Source organism: Crinia signifera, chromosome 1 (genome assembly GCF_055691185.1).
Source record: "Crinia signifera chromosome 1, ASM5569118v1, whole genome shotgun sequence".
NCBI lineage: Eukaryota > Metazoa > Chordata > Amphibia > Anura > Myobatrachidae > Crinia > Crinia signifera.
Genome location: NC_139217.1, coordinates 153,243,712 through 153,265,141, shown reverse-complemented (window position 1 = coordinate 153,265,141; position 21,430 = coordinate 153,243,712).

Here is a 21,430-nt window from a genome sequence, read left to right as displayed (position 1 = left end):
ATATTTTTTAGTTTTATTTCTATGTGATTGTATGTATTTACATAGAGAGTATCGTAGTGCCCACCTTATTACATAGAGTTGTGCAGTTCCCGCCTTATTACACAGAGAGTGTCACAGTGCCCATCTTATTACACAGAGAGTGGTACAGTGCCCACCTTGTTACACAGAGACTGTCAAAGTGCCTACCTTATTACACAGAGAGTGTCGCAGTGCCCTCCTTATTACACAGAGAGTGTCGCAAAACCCACATTATTACACAGAGAGTGTCGCAAAACCCACATTATTACACAGTGTCGAAGTGCCCACCTTATTACACAGTGTTGCAGTGCCCACCTTATTACACAGAGAGTGTCATAGTGCCCACCTTATTACACAGTGTGTCGCAGAGCCCACATTATTACACAGAGAGTGTTGCAGTGCCCACCTTATTACACAGAGAGTGTCGCAGTGCCCACCTTATTACACAGTGTTGCAATGCCCACCTTATTACAGAGTGTTGCAGTGCCCACCTTATTACACAGAGAGTGGTGCAGTGCCCGCCTTATTACACAGTGTTACAGAGAGTGTTACAAAGTGTCTCAGTGCCAAAGCGATGCAGAATATGTATGCGCTATATAAGAAACTGTTTATGAATAAATAATTACAAAGAGTATTGCAGTGCCCACCTTATTACACAGTGTTGAAGTGTCCGTCTTATTACATAGAGTGCTGCAGTGCCCACCTTATGACAGTGTCACAGTGCCCACCTTATTATACGATGTTACAGAGTGTCGCAGTGCTCACCCTATTACACAGTGTCGCAGTGCCCACCTTATTCCACAGTATTGCAGTGCCCGCCTTATTACACAGTGTTACAGAGAGTTGCAGTGCCCACCTTATAACAAAGTGTCTCCGTGCCAAAGTGATGAAGAATATGTATGTTCTATATAAGAAACTGCTTATGAATAATTACAAAGAGTGTTGCAGTGCCCACATTATTACATAGAGTGTCGCAGAGCCCACATTATAACAGATTGTCGTAGTGCCCTCCTTATTACAGAGTGTTGCAGTGCCCTCCTTATTACATAGAGTGGTACAGTGCCCGCCTTGTTACACAGAGACTGTCGCAGTGCCAACCTTTTTACATAGAGAGTGCCGCAGTGCCAACATTATTATATAGAGAGTGTTGCAGTGCCCACATTATAACAGATTGTCGTAGTGCCCTCCTTATTACACAGAGGGTTGCAGTGCCCTCCTTATTACATAGAGAGTGGTGCAGTGCCCGCCTTGTTGCTTGTTGTTGTTTCTCAGTGCCAACGCTATGCAAAATATCTATGCGCTATATAAGAAACTGTTTATGAATAAATAATTACATAGTGTTGCAGTGCCCACCTTATTACATAGAGAGTGTCGCAGAGCCCACATTATTACATAGAGAGTGTCGCAGAGCCTACATTATAACAGATTGTCACAGTGCCCTCCTTATTACACAGTGTCGCAGTGCCCTCCTTATTACATAGAGAGTGGTGCAGTGCCCGCCGTGTTACACAGAGAGCGCCGCAGAACCCACATTATTACACATATTGTTGCAGTGCCCACCTTATTACACAGTGTCGTAGTGCCCACCTTATTACACAGAGAGTGTCGTAGTGCCCACCTTATTACACAGAAAGTGTTGTAGTGCCCACCTTATTACACAGGGTGTCGCAGTGCCCACCTTATTACATAGAGTCGCAGTGCCCACCTTATTACAGAGAGTGTTGCAGAGCCCACATTATCACAGATTGTCACAGTGCCCTATTTATTACACACAGAATGGTGCAGTGCCCACCTTATTACACAAAGAATGTCGCAGTGCCCACCTTATTACACAAAGTGTTACAGTGCCCACCTTATTACACAGAGTGTTAAAGTGCCCATCTTATTATACAGAGTTGCAGTGCCCACCTTATTACACGATGTTACAGAGAGTGTCACAGTGCCCACCTTCTTACAGTGTCGCAGTGCCCACCTTATTACACAGTATTGCAGTGCCCGCCTTATTACACAGTGTTAGAGAGTGTTGCAGTGCACACCTTATTACAAAGTGTCTCAGTGCCAAAGCGATGCAGAATATGTATGCGCTATATAAGAAACTGTTTATGAATAAATAATTGCAAAGAGTGTTGCAGTTCATGCCTTTTTACATAGAGAGTGTCGCAGTGCCCACATTATTACATAGAGAGTGTCGCAGAGCCAACATTATAACAGATTGTCTTAGTGCTCTCCTTATTACACAGAGAGTGGTGCAGTGCCCGCCTTGTTACACAGAGACTGTTGCAGTGCCAACCTTATTACACAGAGAATGTCGCAGTGCCTGCCTTATTACACACAGAGTGTTGCAGAACCCACATTATTACACATAGTGTCGCAGTGCCCACCTTATTACACAGTGTTGCAGTTCACACCTTATTACACAGAGTGTCGTAGTGCCCACCTTTTTACACAGTGTGTCGCAGAGCCCACATTATTACAGTGTTGCAGTGCCCACCTAATTACACAGAGATTGTAGCAGTGCCCGCTTTATTATGCAGTGTCGCAGTGCCCTTCTTTTTTCACAGAGAGTGTCGCAGAGCCCACATTATTATACAGAGTGTCAAAGTGCCCACCTTATTACAGAGTATCGCAGTGCCCACCTTATTCCATAGAGAGTGTCGGAGTGCCCACCTTATTACACAGAGAGTGTCGTAGTGCCCACCTTATTACAGAGTGTCGCAGTGCCCACCTTATTACACAGAGAGTGTCGCAGAGCCCACATTATCACAGATTGTCGCAGTGCCCTCCTTATTACACAGACAGTGGTGCAGTGCCCACTTTATTACACAGAGAATGTCGCAGTGCCCACCTTATTACACAGAGTGTTTCAATGCCCACCTTATTACATAGTGTTGCAGTGCCCACCTTATTACACAGTGTTGAAGTGCCCATCTTATTACATAGAGTGCTGCAGTGTCCACCTTATGACAGTGTCACAGTGCCCACCTTATTATACGATGTTACAGAGTGTCGCAGTGCTCACCCTATTACACAGTGTCGCAGTGCCCACCTTATTACACAGTATTGCAGTGCCCGCCTTATTACACAGTGTTACAGAGAGTTGCAGTGCCCACCTTATAACAAAGTGTCTTCGTGCCAAAGTGATGCAGAATATGTATGTTCTATATAAGAAACTGTTTATGAATAATTACAAAGAGTGTTGCAGTGCCCACATTATTACATAGAGTGTCGCAGAGCCCACATTATAACAGATTGTCGTAGTGCCCTCCTTATTACACAGAGTGTTGCAGTGCCCTCCTTATTACATAGAGTGGTACAGTGCCCGCCTTGTTACACAGAGACTGTCGCAGTGCCAACCTTTTTACATAGAGAGTGCCGCAGTGCCAACATTATTATATAGAGAGTGTCGCAGTGCCCACATTATAACAGATTGTCGTAGTGCCCTCCTTATTACACAGTGTTGCAGTGCCCTCCTTATTACATAGAGAGTGGTGCAGTGCCCGCCTTGTTGCACAGAGACTGTCGCAGTGCCAACCTTATTACACAGAGAATGTCGCAGTGCATGCCTTACTACACACAGAGTGTTGCAGTACCCGCCTTATTACACAAAGTGTCGCAGTGCCCGCATTGTGTCACGGCATAACGTCAACACACTAGATCTTGCTGTCTTCTCAAACGCGCTGTGTCTTCTTCTCGCCCCAATCGCCGTCATGTCCTGCCCAAACCTCGCCGCCTCCCTCTATAATGACACGCTATCTTCGGCATTGAACTCTGCCTGCCCTCCCTCCTCTATCCTCCTTCGATGCTCCAACCCCCAACTGTGGCACTCGCTTTCACCCGATTCCTTAAATAGTGCTCTCGCACTGCTGAGCGCTTCTGGAAGAAATCACGCTCCCTCGCGGATTATCTCCATTTCAAATTCATTCTTTCCTCCTTCAGCTTTGCCCTTGCTCTGTCCATGGAATCCTACTTTAAGACCCTCATCCTTTCCCAATCATCCAACCCCCGCAGGCTCTTCGCCACCTTCAACTCCTTGCTCTCCCCCCCCTCCTCCAGCTCTTCCATCCTCCATCGTAGCCGCTGATTTTGCTACCTACTTTTCAAAATCTCCTCTCTTAGGAGTGCCATCGCTGCTGCCATGACCTCACCCTCTCCCTCCTCCCCTCCTACATCCCCACTCCCTTCCTTCCCACCCCTGTCCTCATTTTACCCCACCACTGCTGCTGAAGTCCACTCTATCCTTCAATCCGCTTCTCCCTCCACCTGCTCGCTCGATCCTATCCCCTCCAATATTATCCGTCGTCTCAGTCCCTCAGTCTGCTCTCACCTGGCTCACCTCTTTAATCTTTCCCTTTCCTCTGGGACCTTCCCTTCCTCCTTCAAACACGCTCTTGTCTCCCCAATTCTCAAAAAAAAAATCTGGACCCCAACTCTCCATCCAACTACAGGCCCATCTCCCTCCTACCTTTTGCCTCCAAGCTCCTAGAATGTCTGACCTATAATGGTCTCCTAAGCCACCTTACTGCTAACTCCATTCTAGACCCCCTCCATTCTGGGATCCGCCCTTTACATTCCACTGAAACTGCCCTGACCAAAGTCACTAACGATCTACTATCGGCTAAATCCAAAGGCCTCTTCTCTATCCTCATCCATCTTGATCTATCGGCTGCCTTTGACACTGTTGACCACCCTCTCCTGTTTAACACCCTCCCCTCCTTTGGCATCACTGGCACGGTCTTCTCCTGGTTCACCTCATACCTCTCCGATCGCTCCTTCTCCGTCTCCACTCCGAGTTCCTCCTCTCCTACTACCCCGCAGCCAGTCGGTGTTCCCCAAGGGTCAGTCCTTGGCCCTCTCCTCTTCTCCCTCTACACCACCTCTCTGGGCACCCTCATCAGCTCTTATGGTTTCCATTACCACCTTTATGCTGATGATACCCTAATCTATCTCTCCTCCTCCGACCTATCCCCATCACTCCTGTCCAAGGTCTTCGAATGCCTCACGGCCATCTCAGCCCGGATGACCCAACGCTTCCTGAAACTAAACATGGCTAAAACTGAACATCTAATCTTCCATCCCCTGAACATCCCCTCTTCTCCCACTATCTCCATCAGCATTGGTGAAACCAAGATCACCTCCATCGACCAAACGCGCTGCCTTGTTGTCATCATTGACTCCTCCCGCTCTTTCACCCCCCACATTCGTGCTCTCTCACAGTCTTGCCGCTTTCACCTACACAACATCTCGTGCATCAGACCATTCCTCTCCACTGGCGCAACCAAAATTCTCATTCACTCTCTTGTCATCTCCTGCCTTGACTACTGCAACATCCTTCTCTCTGGGCTACCTCTCACCCGCCTTGCACCTCTCCAATCCATTCTTAACGATGCTGCTAGGCTCATCTTCCTCTCCCGCCGCTCTACCTCCACCTCCCCCCTCTGTCTATCTCTTCACTGGCTCCCCATTCCTTTCCGAGTTCTCTTTAAAATCCTCACCACCACCTACAAAGCTCTCTCCTCCTCCACCGCTCCTTACCTCTCTTCACTGATCTCTATCCACACTCACTCCCGTCCTCTCCGCTCCGCCGCTGACCTCCGACTGACCTCTCACCTAATCACCTCCTCCCACTCCCGTGTCCAAAACTTCTCTCGCGCTGCCCCAGCAGCACTGGAACAACCTCCTGCCACCCATCAGGCTCTCTGATTCCCTTACCTTCTTCAAGCGCTCCCTCAAAACCCACTTTTTTCGACTAGCCTTTCCCTCCTCCTAACCTCTTTTGATCCTCCAATCCTGCCTCCTTCCCATCCGTTCCTACTTATCCTATTGTTTTTCGTTCGTCCACCCACCTCCTTTTAGTATGTTAACTCTTATGAGTAGGGCCCTCCTTCCTCACGTACTCACCCTACCTCTTTACCTCACCAGTGCTCCTGCCCGGTTCTTCCCTTCCTCTACTTCATCTTCAGTCTTCTCGACAATTTCGACACCTAATTCAGAACTGATGCTGATTTTAGTTCTACCAGCTATACCCTTATTTATGCTGTATTTTATCAACGCAGCCTGTACGTTACCTTATCATTTGTGTTTTTGTTTGCTATGTACGGCGCTGTGGACACTTTGTGGCACCTTATAAATAAGCGTGCTACTACTACTACTACAGAGAGTGGTACAGTGCCCACCTTGTTACAGAGAGAGTGTCAAAGTGCCCACCTTATTACACAGAGAATGTCGCAGTGCCCACCTTATTAGAGTGTTGCAGTACCCGTCTTATTACACAGATAGTGTTGAAGTGCCCACCTTATTACACAGTGTCACAGTGCCCGCATACTTAAACAGTATCACAGTGCCCTCCTTATTAGTGTCGTAGTGCCCGCAATATTACAGTAAGTGTCGCAGTGCCCTCCTTATCACAGAGTGTCGCAGTGCCCGCATTATTACAGAAAGTTTTGCAGTGCCCGCCTTTTTATGTTGACCATGTCGCAGTGCCTTACTTAATAGACAGTGTCCCAGTGCTCACCGTCCTTATTACAGAGAGTGTCCCAGTGCCCACCTTATTACATAGAGAGTCTAGCAGAGCTCAAATTAAAACAGATTGTCACAGTGCCCTCCTTATTACTCAGAGAGTGGTACAGTGCCCTCCTTATTACACAGAGTGGTACCGTGCCCACCTTTTTACACAGAGAGTGTTGCAGTGCCCACCTTATTACACAGAGAATGTCGCAGTGTCCACCTTATTACACAAAGTGTTGCAGTTCCCGCCTTACTACACAGAGTGTTGATGTGCCCACCTTATTACATAGAGTGTCATAGTGCCCGCATTATTACAGAGTGTCGCAGTTCCCGCATTATGACAGTAAGAGTCTCAGTGCCCGCAAAACTTAAATAGTGTCACAGTGCCCTCCTTATTACAGTGTCGGAGTGCCTGCATTATTACAGAAAGTGTTGCAGTGCCCACCTTTTTGTGTTGACAGTGTCAGAGTGCCCTCCTTATTAAATAGTGTCACAGTGCCCTCCTTATTACACCGAGAGTGTCCCAGTGCCCACCTTATTACAGAGAGTGTCCCAGTGCCCACCTTATTACAGAGAGTGTCAAAGTGCCAACCTTATTACAGAGAATTTTGCAGTGCCCGCCTTATTACACAGTGTTACAGAGAGTGTTGCAGTGCCCGCCTTATTACAGAGTATCACAGTGCCAAAGTGATGCTCAATATGTATGCGCTATATAAGAAACTGTTTATGAATAAATAAAGTTTTATAGTGCCTGCCTTTTTATGTAGTGATGCAGTGCCTGCCTTCTTACAGAGTGTGTCGCAGTGCCCCCCTTCTTACAGAGAGTGACGCAGTGCCCGCCTTATTACAGAAAGTGTCACAGTGCCTGCCTTCTTTCCGACAATGTCGCAGTGCCTGCCTTCTTACAGAATATTGCAGTGTCCGCACTATTACAGAAAGTGTCACAGTGACCGCCTTATTACAGAGAGTGCCTGCCCTATTACACAGTGTCACAGTGCCTGCCAGAACCGACCCCCCCCCCACCCACTCTACATCATCATGTAAAGTGACAAAAGATGGCATGTTCCCTCCACCGGCGCCCTTGTGAATGTAAAATACGTCCCTAGATATATAGGAACGGTCCACTTCTCCAAATACTGGCTAGCATATACAGATATATATAACCATACGTTCCTCCTGTCCCAATAGTGTCTCCTCTTCTTCCAAATCGACTGCTTATTTGGATAGTGGAACACCAATCCTCACAACCATAGATCATTTATCTAGGTCCGGATGAGACACCAAAATAAATGTAGAAAAAATACATACAGTATGGTGCAATACCACTTTTATTGATATACGACAAACATGTGATGTGATAGTACAAGAAAAGAAAATGGCTAAGTACCGGATGGAATGGAGAATCTGAATTGAATCAGTTCTCAAAAGCGCTTGAAATACAAAGGATGATGGTCCGGAATCCGTCATCCAAAGTTCTCTGCGGTCGGTAAAAGAAGTCCAGATCCAATTCGGGATTACACAAATAAACACCAAAGTCCTCCGTTCAGCGAAGAGCCTCCAGTTGTAGAGAGCGGCGGCGGTGCGGGGGGGCGTGTTCGGTTGGCTGCACAGTGTGACGCCCAGCATGACCTCTGACCACATCACGCTGCGCATCTGAGCTGCACAGCCGGCACAGGACTCGGAGCAGCTGGGCAGCGTCTGAGCAAGTGCTCAGACGCTGCCCAGCATTAGAGTAGTCTAATCCCGAAATATTGGGCAATATTGGGGCCAAATCATTGGCCACTCTACTCACGGCTCTGCTGATAATGTACAAGGGCCTATTATGAGAAGTGGAGGAGGTGAGGCCAATGCAATGTAGAACCCATACACTATAAGAACCAATTTCTTGCTAAACACATCAAAATACAAACATGATTTATGGCCCACACTGTGCCCAGCTCGTGATCATCATGGTGCCATGATGATGGGCCTACTTTATGTGTAGGCCTGGAGCTGCAGCTCCATCTGGCCTTGTATAACCTGTGGATTAACCCCCCCCCCCCTCCTTCGTTCGACGAATTCACCCGCACAGCTGCGAATGGATGTTTTGCGTAACATCACTACACTATATACCCCCTATACTCTTCACACCTAGCATATGCACATGCGCATTATGCAAAAATTGCTCACGCGTGTGAACGTGCGGGGGAGCAAGTGGACCAGAATAAGGTCCCATATAAGCCATATATACAGCACCTAATCACTACACTATGGACCTGATTCAGGCTTGGTCTACAAATTTTCAGCGTCAGCAATTATGGACCTATACCCCTACACTATATACCCCCTATACTTATCACTACATCACTACACTATATACCCCCTATACTTAGCACTACATCACTACACTATATAACCCCTATACTTCGCATTACATCAATGAACTATATACCCCCTATACTTAGCACTACATCACTAAACTATATATCCTCATATACTTCACACTACATCACTACTCTAGATAACCCCTATACTCCACAGTACCTCACTATACTATATACCCCTCATACTCCGCACTACATCACTACACTATATACCCCCTATACTTCACACTACATCACTCCTCTAGATAACCCCTATACTCCACAGTACCTCACTATACTATATACCCCCTAAGGTCTGCAATACATCACTACACTGTATACCCCTTATACTTCACACTACATCACTACTCTAGATAACCCCTATACTCCACAGTACCTCACTATACTATATACCCCTCATACTCCGCACTACATCACTGCACTATATATCCCCTATACTTCACACTACATTACTACTCTATATAACCCCTATACTCCTCACATTATCAATACACTATATATACCCCTCATACTCCGCAATACATCACTACACTGTATACCCCTTATACTTCACACTACATCACTACTCTAGATAACCCCTATACTCCACAGTACCTCACTATACTATATACCCCTCATACTCCGCACTACATCACTGCACTATATATCCCCTATACTTCACACTACATTACTACTCTATATAACCCCTATACTCCTCACATTATCAATACACTATATATACCCCTCATACTCCGCACTACATCACTACACTATGGGGGTTATTCTGATCGGAGCGGCCAAACGTGCGTACGTTCACAATTACCGCACGCTAGCCTTACGCGGCCGTTAGGGTTAAGTCCACCCACAAATCAGCCGCTTACGTACGGGCAGAAATACCGTAGAAGGGGAGTGGTGTACAAATGAGCGTACGGCAACGTACGCGGACGGCTCAGCCCTTGCACTCCGACAACAGGCGTACAACTGAGCGTACGGCGCCGTCTACGGCCGTCTCTCCTCCGTCTCCCCACCGACTTCTTGCGGAGATCTGAGCGTACGCCAGTTTGCACGGACGGGTCCCTATTGTTTTCAATGGAAAACTCAGCTTATGTCACCGCTCGTGAGAGTGAGCGTACGTCCGTGCACGCTGGCATACCCTTCACATATATGGACCTGCAAATCTTGCCTCTCAACTACTAATCTGACAATTGATTAATTAATCTATTTGTTATTCACTTATTGTTTTCTATTAACTCAATTGTCTACCTTAATAAAGACCTAATAAAACTACATTTTAACCCACATTACATGTATATTTGTTATGTTCTAATGTGGCATTTTAATCACTATCTATGTGTCCCCATATTGCTGTTACTTTTAAATCAAGTTATGTTGGTGTTTCTGTATATGTACTAAATTATGTACGTAATTACTTTGTCCAAAATGTGTAACATGTATACCTACCCTGATGTTATGTGTGATGTTTTAATCGAACAACATTAAACATTCATGCATTTTCACTATGTGTTATTTTACTCAAAAACACACACATTCACACATCAATCATTACCCCTCACCTCAAATTACAAGTATAACTTACAGTACACATCTGTATGTACCTACCCTTACAAGCCCTCTAAAATATTTCTGATTAAAAACACAGGCAATTTCGAACTGTACATAAACTTTTATTTATAACACAAATAATAAGGGGGGGGGGATAAAAAAAAATTAAATGCGGGCCTCCAGAAGGGCAAACAGGATCTGGAGGTACACGAGGGTGAGAAGAATCTCGCGCATTAGGGCTGCCACCTCCTCCTGCTGCTGTTCAGTGTCTGTAATGAAGGGATAAAACAAAAAATTAATATATAACATACACAAATGTTTGTTGTATTTGTACATAATAAAAAGTTCAGAGTTATGTGTGAAGGCCACATACATTTAGAAACTACATTGAAGATGGGTCTGCTGTAAACACAGTACTAAAAAAAAATATGTTAACACACACATACTGTACATAGTAAATAACATTAATTCAATTACTCCTTCATCAATGAATGTATGCTGTATCCCAATTGGTACTTTGGTTTTGGGGGACTCTCCTCTAACCTCACAATTAGCCTGTGCTATTTAAGGGTTATGACATTGTTGTGGCTTAAGCACTCCTTACTATTTTAAATTTCGGACATTGCTGTACAAATTATAGGCCTACAGCTATGTTTGTAAAGCATGCATCCGCATGGCCTCACACACTATTACCAAAACAATCTCGACATTTAAGTTGCACCAGTGGCAGATTAAGCCTTTGGGGGGCCCGGGGTACTTTAGAGCGGGGGGCCCCCTTGCACTTGTCATTACTGGCCGCACACTGCATGGGCGAATATTATACTGTCAAAACATAGAGTAAAGGCAGAATAAACTTGGTCAATGGTTACCTGCAGGGGATATATATATATATATAGACAGGGGGTTTGCGGCACTCGGAATAATAATAGACACCATATATATATATATATATATATATACACACACCACATGAAAAGCCTGTGTTTGTCCCTCTGCCCCTTACTCTGGAGGAGACCTCACAGTCCTAGTGCTGCCTCTGATTAAAAACCCTCCTATGACTAAGCTGCTGCTGCTGTTCTCCATGGACCTGAGAAGCATGTAATGAGCTCCACCAATCAGAGCTCAGCACAAACTTCTCAGCCTCTGTCCTCTGGTGCAAAGTGTCATGGGACTTAGTCAACTCCCAGAAATGCACTGCACACTTGTGCAATCAGTGTGCCTTGCCTCCCGATGCTCAGCACCATAAATCATTGTCACATTGGCAGATAGGTGAAGCTGCAGCACTACCCCACCCATGCACAAAACATTTAGCAAAAAAAAAAAAAAAAAAAACTTAAACATTTTATTTTGAAAAAAAAAAATGACAACCACAGGGGGCCCCTAGCTAGAGGGGGTCCCAGGGGCACTGACCCCTTGCGCCTCCATTATAATCTGGCCCTGTGTTGCACATCATGCTGGGAACTGTAGTTACCCAACACCTGGAGCCACATAACTACCACACCACTAATGTCGGATATCTCATTGGATGTACTGTTATGTCAATTATTCAAGGGGTGAGGCATGGCCACACTCAAAAAAACCACCAAGGGGAGCCTTGTTCCTGGAGAAGGACAGGACACACCTCATGGTCGGCCTGCAGTGATATGTTGCAACTAATGTTGATGTTGGATACACATATGTGGTTGTTGTGATTGTTTATGTGTAGAAATGTGTAGGTCAACATTAGACACATTATTTACTTACGGCTACTTGAGCCATCCTGGGCGCCGCTGGTTGGCTGTGCAGTGGTTGGGGGGGGCAGGAGCAAGGAGGATGGTCCTGGTGTTTGGACCGAGGTAGTGGGTGTGACTGGGGAGTGGAGAGGTTTGGGGGTGGGTGGTGGAGAGGTGTAGGGGGGTAGGAAATGGGATGGGGAGGGGGTGGGGGTTGTGGAGGGGGTGGGGGTTGTGGAGGGGGTGGGGGAGGGGGTGGGGGTTGGGGAGGGGGTGGGGGTTGGGGAGGGGGGGGGTAGGGGTGTGGGTGGGGGTGGGGCAAGGGGATGTGGAAATTGTGTGGGACCAAGTTTGAGGCATTTCCTCCTCCTCTTCTTCCTCCTCCTCCTCTTCCTCCTCCTCTTCTTCCTCCTCCTCTTCCTCCTTCTCCTCTTCCTCCTCCTCTTCTTCCTCCTCCTCCTCTTCCTCCTCCTCTTCTTCCTCCTCCTCTTCCTCCTTCTCCTCTTCCTCCTCCTCTTCTTCCTCCTCCTCCTCTTCCTCCTCCAGGGCTGCCTGGTCCCGGGCTGCCTGCTCCCGGGCTTCCATCCGTGCCCTTGCCCGTGCTGAAATGTTCATGTTGATGACATTGAAATCGAAGATTGGGGTGCATAAAAAAGGGGGAAAGAAAAATTCACATTAGTCATGCTCATAACCTTCAAAATTATCATTGCTGTTATATTTCAGACATTTATCATGCAAATTAATTGATATGCTACACCCAAAAACTTAGCAACTACTTAAACCACCCCCTATACACCCCCTATACACCCCATATACCCCCCCTATACCCCCCCTATACACCCCCTATACACCCCATATACCCCCCATATACACCCATATACACCCATATACACCCCCTATACACCCCCTATACACCCCCTATACACCCATATACACCCCCTATACACCCCCTATACACCCCCTATACACCCATATACACCCCCATATACACCCCCATACTCAGGAACATATTTATAAAAAAGTACACAAAACATTGCTAAAAAACGCTGACATACTAGTAATCAAAACTTACATCGGGCAATATGGCGTCGAAGGCTGCTGAGCAGCACTGGCTGTCGCCGGCGCAGGTCCGACCAGCGCCGCTCCACTTGTCCCAGGCTCCTGTCCACGCCGGTCCTGGCGAAAATTAGCCGGCGGGCAGCATTATATGCCCGCCGCTTGTCACGATTGGACACATAAGGGCCCCTGGGCCCCAGGCGGCGGTCCATGACCTCAACCAAGGCCAATAGCTCCTGGGTAGAAAACGCCCTAGCCCTGGTTGAAGTCATGGTGGCAATGGCGCAGTTATTAATTGCAGGTACATATATCACTTTTGGTGCTTGGTGATTGGTCGAAAAAATTGTTTGTTTGGTATTAACTTTATTAATCCCTCTTACATTAACAAATTGGATGCGAATAGAAACTTACGCGGACCGTTCCGATATACACACACCACAACCAACAGCATGCATTCAATGAAGAGAGAAGTACTGTATTTACAGTGTGCGGAAAAAAATACACGCAACCGTCTACTTAGAACTACGCTGCTTAAAGGGGGCACGATACACCGATATGCATGGAGAGGAGTACTGTATATACAGTAGGCGGAAAATAATACACGCAACCCTCTACTTATAGCTACGCTGCCTAAAGGGCCACAATGCAACATGTTGCTGTATGACAATTTCATACACATTACATATGTAAGGAAAGCATTATATCGTGATGTTTTGAAATGTGACTCACAAAGCATACACGAACTCCAACAGATACCAGCTGACAACACTCATCATTGGAATGACAGGTGCACACATTTCACGATGTAGCCCACAATGCTCCTCAACCTGTGTATATACATATACGGGTGATTGATCAGGTGCATTGAGACCTGCGTAATTTAAGCGGCAATTATCGGCGGGAAATATCGGCGTAAATTTGCATCTACCTTGCGGGGAAAAATATACGCCCCCTTGTTCGTGGCGGGAGATTAACATATAAATATTCAGTCAGATGCAGGCCACAATTGCTGCAAACATGTCTGACTCTGACGATTCAGCAGCAGAGGACGCTCTGCAGAGAGCACAAGCCGAATCCCTGCTTCAAGCATTACAGAAGAGGGAAGAGGAGCGGAGAAGGAGGGCCCAAGAGAGGAGTCGCCTGCAAGATCAAGCGGGCCCCTCAGTAACAGGCCCTGGTGAACCTCCACCAGCTCCACAAGGGCCAAGCAACCAGCCAGAACAAGAGGTTGCATCTCTCCAAACAGGTGTGACCCAGCAGGTGCATGGTGAGAGAACTGGGGCCACCAGAAAACGTGCTGCAACATCTAGGGTGATGACTGAGCAGGATACCACCACCAGAAGGAGAAACCCTGCATTTGTAGAGGCCGAAATGCGAATTCTAGTGCCCAGGGCACGCGAATGGATTGAATTGGCAACCAGGAAGCCGGGTGCCAGTGCGAGGAGAAACCTTTGGGACAAGATCACAGAGGAAGTGAACCAGGTGTCACCAGTGGTCAGAACTTGGGACGCGGTGAAGAAAAGGTTAGTGTGTTTGTCAGGTCAATTTTTCAGCAGTCTCCAGCAGGAACTGAGGCCCTTATTCTAGTTCACTCTTTCTGGCCAAATATTTCTTAGATGGACAAAACCATGTGCACTGCAGGTGAGGCAGGTGTTACTTGTGCAGAGATAATCAGATTTGGGTGGGGTTTTACACCTGCCTCACCTGCAGTGCACATGGTTTTGTCCATCAAAGAAATATTTGGCCACACATGGCACAAAAGATCACCCACACTAGGAAATGTCACGTAGCTAGGGGTACCACATAGTCCCTTTAATTCCGGACACATCTTAATTACACAGGTTCTGTGGCTGGCTGACTTCAAGACTCCACTTCACCTAATTTTAAACTGCCACAGAACCTGTGTAAGTAACATGTGTCCGGAATTAAAGGGACTAGGTGGTAACCCTACACGTAGCACAGTGGTGCACATATCTCATGGTGATATTTGTATTTTTAAACTTGTAGGTGGACTGACTTCAAAAGTGGCCTGAAGAGGAAGATGACTGACCGGTACAACCACAGCATGTCCACCGGGAGCGGTCCTATGCCTGACCATTTGGAGTTTACCCCCCTGGAGCTGGACTCCTGTGACGTCATCGATGTGGGGGAGATCAGGGGGATCTCCAATATGGACAGTGAGCTCCCGGTGGAGGTCTTTGATGCTCCTTTTGATGGTAAGTCACAGTAATGCATTGTATTTAGAAAGATATTTTTTATTGCGTATGTGATGGTGACATTGTTTTCAATTCTTATCCTAGCAGAAGCAGAAAGTCAGGATGTACCGGCAGCATCTTCCTCTGCAGAGAAACAGGTGGAGCAGGTGGTCGAGGCTCCAGCAAGACGTCGCCCCCAGCCACAGGAGACATTGAGTGAGAGCCTGTTGGTGATGCTGGACAGGATCGAGCAGCAAGGGGTGGATGCTGGGATCCGTCAGCAGCAGGTGGCGGATTTTCTGGCGGAGTGGAAGACCACAAACCAGCTGCAGGTTGAGGCGTTGAACCGCATTAATGAAACTCTGGCGGCTGGCATGCTAAGCATTGGCCAACACCTCAGCCGCCAGAATGAACTTATTGCGGAGCAGCTGTCCACCGCCAGGTCCCTAAGGGACAATCCCCCATCTGCTGCCCCACCCCAAGCTGCTCCCCAACCTTCCACCTCGGCTGACCCTCCTGTGGCGACTAGGGGAAGACGCTGAAAGCCAGCTGACCCAAAGGCCCCTGTCCCCAAGGCCCCATCTAAAAGGGGCAAAAAAGGGCCCAAATGAGACCTGGTTCACTTCCTCTGTGGTTGGAGGCCAAAGGTTTAAATTGCACTGGACATCCGCTTCCTGAGTTGCCCATCGATCCATTTGCGTGCCATGGGCATGAAAGTTCGTATTTTGACCTCTACAAATGCAGGATATTTTTTTTTGGTGGTGTGTATCTTGCTTAGTATTCACCCTGGTTGTTGCAGTACGTATTCTGGTGTCCCCATTTCTTTCACCATTGCATTTGCAGGGTAACACATGTTTGGAGATATGCAACCTCTTGTTCTGGCTGTTTTATTATTTGTGTGTCTATTTTATTTGTTTATTTGATTTCTCACATTAAAGTGTCAAGCTGTGATGCTGAACAGCAAATAAATTTATTTTAAAAATTAAATCTAAATTGTGGTATGTGTAATTTCTTGTGTGAAACAAATACTAGATTTATGTGTACTTACTGACCAGGGTATTTTTGAACATTTGTTGAAGTGTGGTGGAAGTTTCCCATGTGTAACCCTCTCCATGGCCATTCCCATGTTCCTATCCAACTTTTCCCTGCTAATTAGTTTGTGTCAGCACATGTGCAGAGCAACTTAATAGGTGAGAAAGCAGTTTGTGTGCAGGTGAGGTAGCTACTACAGTAGTAGGTAAAAGCAGGTCCAGAACAATGCTTTCCTCATGGAGTGGGTGAGGCAGACAAACAAGGGTGAAAAGGTACATTTGTGTAGGAATGCATATGTGTCCTCCCTCAAAAAAGATGTGTGAATGGGCCAAACATGATAAATTAGCTTGTGAACAAACATGCATAACTTTTAAAATATATATAATTTTACAGTGTCATAAGCAGATGTAGGAATCCTTTGTTAGAGAGATGAGAGTGCAATAATGTGATTGGTGGCATCTTACATCCAGAGTGTAGTGAAATCCAAATGATAGCAGATGAGATAGTGGTACAGGTCATAATTTTGGGTACTATACAAAGATTGTGTGGAAAATAGTGGTCATGGGCTTCAAACATTGCTGAAACATCCTTTGTAGGTGTTAGATGTGGTTTATGTTCTTGTATCCTAAATACAAAACCTATGTTAGTATTAGAGTGAACACGTTGACACATGTCGACTTGTGTAGATTGAGTGTGCTACTGCGTAAAGTCTATGAAAGCAGGTAGTGAATGTGTCTGTTTAGTAAATACCTACCTTAGCGTATAAAAAGATTCTTACCTTAAATTAAACAAACCTTTAAATGTGGAGAAGTATAGAAACATAAGCTTCCAATGTGTTTGCGTGCTGCATGTGTGGCTTGCAGGCAGTGAAATCTTGGTTTGTAGTTAATAGACTGCAGCATTGCTTATTACATTCAGGTGTATGTGTTTGAGTAGTAATCAGCGTTAATTAGCCAACTCAGGCGCACGCTGGCATGCGGTATCTGTAGGAGTGGTTTTAGCTGGCGGTTGGCGGCCGCCTGTTTGGTGTCCGAAACGAACGGTGCCTTAGTCTATCGTGCGGTAGTAGCACCGCTCATTTCGGGTGCACACCCCCGTGTACGCCCATATTTACGCCCATTTTCCCTCATTATTTCGGCCGCTCCCATCAACACGCCCCTATGCCGCCCCATTACCCGTACGCTCGCGTACAGGTTTTTTCGCACGTTGAGACCCCGTCCGTAAGTGTTGTGGAGTGTTGGCGCCGGCGCATTAGCGTATCTGCACATGCGCAGATCGTAAAAAACCCCGGGACGTACGCGTACGGCCCGTACGCTCCAACCAGAATAAGGCCCTATATGCCCCTATACTTCACACTACATTACTACTCTATATAACCCCTATACTTCTCATAACATCAATACACTATATACCCCTCATACTCCGCACTACATCACTGAACTATAATATCTACCCCCTAAACTTCACACTACATAACTACACTATACAACCCTTATACTCCGCAGTACATCACTACACTATATACCCCAATACTACATACTACATAATACGGGGGGGAAATTTACTAAAGGAAATTTGTAAAAAATAGGTGTATTTGTATCCAGAAATACACTTATTTTTGACATTTACTATGCCGAAAATACGGCAATTCGTATTCGTATTGATAGCACATCAATACGACTACGAATTGCCGTATTTTCGGGATAGTAAGGGGGACATTTACCAAAATGGAAAAAAGGTGTATTCGTAGGGAGAAATACACCTTTTTTTTACGAATTTGTATTTTCGGGATTTACAATCCCAAAAATACAACAATTCGTAGTCCTAAAGATAAGGGAAAGGTTATGTGTGGTGCGCAATTAACAGCAGCCGGTACCGGGGGTAGTAAGCCCCAGATTTTTGTAGAAAAAAAGAATGTGGTTTGTACTGGCGCTGGTTGTTTAAGACAAAGAAACAATATAGGACGGTATATAGTTAATTGTTTGTTTACTGATGAATTATAAAAATAGATAACATATAATCAATACATACATATACAGATACAAATTAATTCACATTTAGTATTTACTTTAAAAAGGCTAATGGTTAGTGGGCTCAGTCTTATCCACCAATGGGTGATATAAATTTGATTAAAAAGTCATATAGCAGCTGATAGGGTTTCATATATTACCATCCTTGATCCTCCTTGTATGTTAGATGAGGAATTTGTAATCCAAAGGTTTGAGCTGGACCAAGGTTATTTCCCAGTGCCTTGTGTTTCCATAAGCACAATTCCCCTTGTGTGTGGCTCACCGCGATATCCAAATTAAGGGACCAAGCTAAATCCCACAGCCTCAGCGTTGAATAGGTTTCGGTGTAGATTGGTGCCAACTTGTAGGGATGAATGGGTAGGTCCGCTGGATGGATGGTATCTCGTCTGCTAAATATAAAGCTCACCGCGTTTCTCCGGTTAATTAGGTGTCCGGCTTCCTCAGGAAAGTCGGCTCCTGATTGGCCTGCTAGGCGGCCAATAGAATTCAGTCTGAGGAGAGGCGCGAATATGAAACTTCTCAGCATCCCTCCTCAGCGCGATGCGGAGACAGCGGGGACCGGCGACAGCTTCAACATTACCTGGATTACGTCGGATCAAGAGAAGACTTCTTCAGCGCAGGACCAGGTGAGTAGGATTTCCTTCCACAGCTCCAACATGGATTTCTTCGGACCCGGACACCGCCATGGACCTGGAGGACGACACGGACCGTCGACATGGACCTGGAGGACGACGCAGACAGCCGACATGGACGACACAGGACATCAGGACCAGGGCTACCTACGGGATCAAGAAAGGTAAGTATCAGTATGTATGTAATGTGTGTATTAAACTTTAATTTAAAATGGGTGTCAGCGTGTTTTATTTAACTATTTTTTTTACTGTGGCACTACAAGACCCAGCGGGCCCTTTAATGCCCAGCAGGCTGGGACTTGTGGTTCTCCAAGTCCCAGCTTGCTGGGGAGGCTTGCTGGCACTTGTAGTGCCACAGTAAAAAACAATAGTTTGTTCTATTTTTTTACACCATAATCAGCTCGATGCCCACCGCCCAGGGGCATCGAGGACAGCACCAGGCTTCAGCCTGGTCAGGTAAGTCCTGGAGGGGGAGGACCCCTTTATTGGGGGGGTTCCCCACTCCCCCAGGGCCCCTGGCCAGGCTGACTGGTCAGTAGGGTTAATGCTTTGGCCGGGGGGACTTGCATAAAAAGTCTCCCCCCGGCTGTGGCATTACCCTGCTGGCTGGTTTTGCCTGGGGCTGGTTCTTAAAATACGGGGGACCCCTACTCATTTTGTCCCCCGTATTTTGGGAACCAGCCCCAGAGCAGGAGCCTGGGGCTGGTTGTTAAAAATCAGGGAACCCCTATTTGTCGGGTTCCCTGATTTTTAATTACCGGCTCCAGGCTCTGTCAGCCTGGTGCTGGTTTCGGCTGTGGGGGGGACCCCACGCCGGTTTTTTTATTATTATTTATTTATTTAATTTTTTTTTACACCTTGCAGCCTGCACGGATCTGACTGATCCGTGCAGACTGCCTACAAATAATTCGTATTAGCAGCCGTATATACGGCTGTTAATACGAATTCCTACGACATCGGAGGGTTACAAAGCAGTCGTATATGACTGCTTTGTAAATCCCCCTCCGGAACACGACTTTGCATACGACTGAAACAGTCGTATGCAGTCGTAGGGAAAATACTAATACGAAAAACAAGGTTTTTCATATTAGTAAATTTCCCCCTAAATGTCAAAAATAACTGTATTTCTGGATACAAATACACCTATTTTTTTTACAAATTTCCTTTAGTAAATTTCCCCCTACATCACTAAACTATATAAACCCTATACTCCGTACTACAGCACTACACTATATACCCCATATACTCTGCACTACACTATATACTCCCTATAATTCACACTACATCACTACACTATATACCCCCTATACTTCACACTACATCACTACTCTATATAACCCCTATACTCCTCACAACATCAATACACTATATTCCCCTCATACTCCGCACTACATCACTAAACTATATTATATAACCCCTATACTTCACACCACATAACAACACTATACAACCCTTATACTCTGCAGTACATCACTACACTATATACCCCTATACTACCTACTACATCACTAAACTATATAAACCCTATACTCTGTACTACATCACTACACTATATACCCCCTATACTCTGCACTACACTATATACCCCCTATAATTCACACTACATCCTTATACTATACTGTATACCCCCTATACTCTGCACTACATCACTACACTATATATACCCCCTATACTCTGCACTACATCACTACACTATATACCCCCTATACTCTGCACTACATCACTACACTACATACCCCCTATACTCTGCACTACATCACTACACTATATACCCCCTATACTCTGCACTACATCACTACACTATATACCCCCTATACTCTGCACTACATCACTACACTATATACCCCCTATACTCTGCACTACATCACTACACTACATACCCCATATACTCCGCTCTACATCACTACACTATATACCCCCTACACTCCGCACTACACTATATACCCCCTATACTCTGCACTACATCCCTTCCCTATATATCCTCTATACTCCATACTATATCACTACAATACATACCCCCTATACTCCGCAGTACATCACTACACTATATATCCTCTATGCTCCGCACTACATCACTACAATACATACCCCCTATACTCTGCACTACATCACTACACTATATATCCTCTATGCTCCACACTACATCACTACATCACATACCCCCTATACTCCGCACTACATCACTACACTATATATCCACTATGCTCCGCACTACATCACATACCCCCTATACTCCGCACTACATCACTACACTATATATCCCCTATGCTCCGCACTACATCACTACAATACATATCCCCTATACTCCGCAGTACATCAGTACACTATGGGCCTGATTCTGGTTAA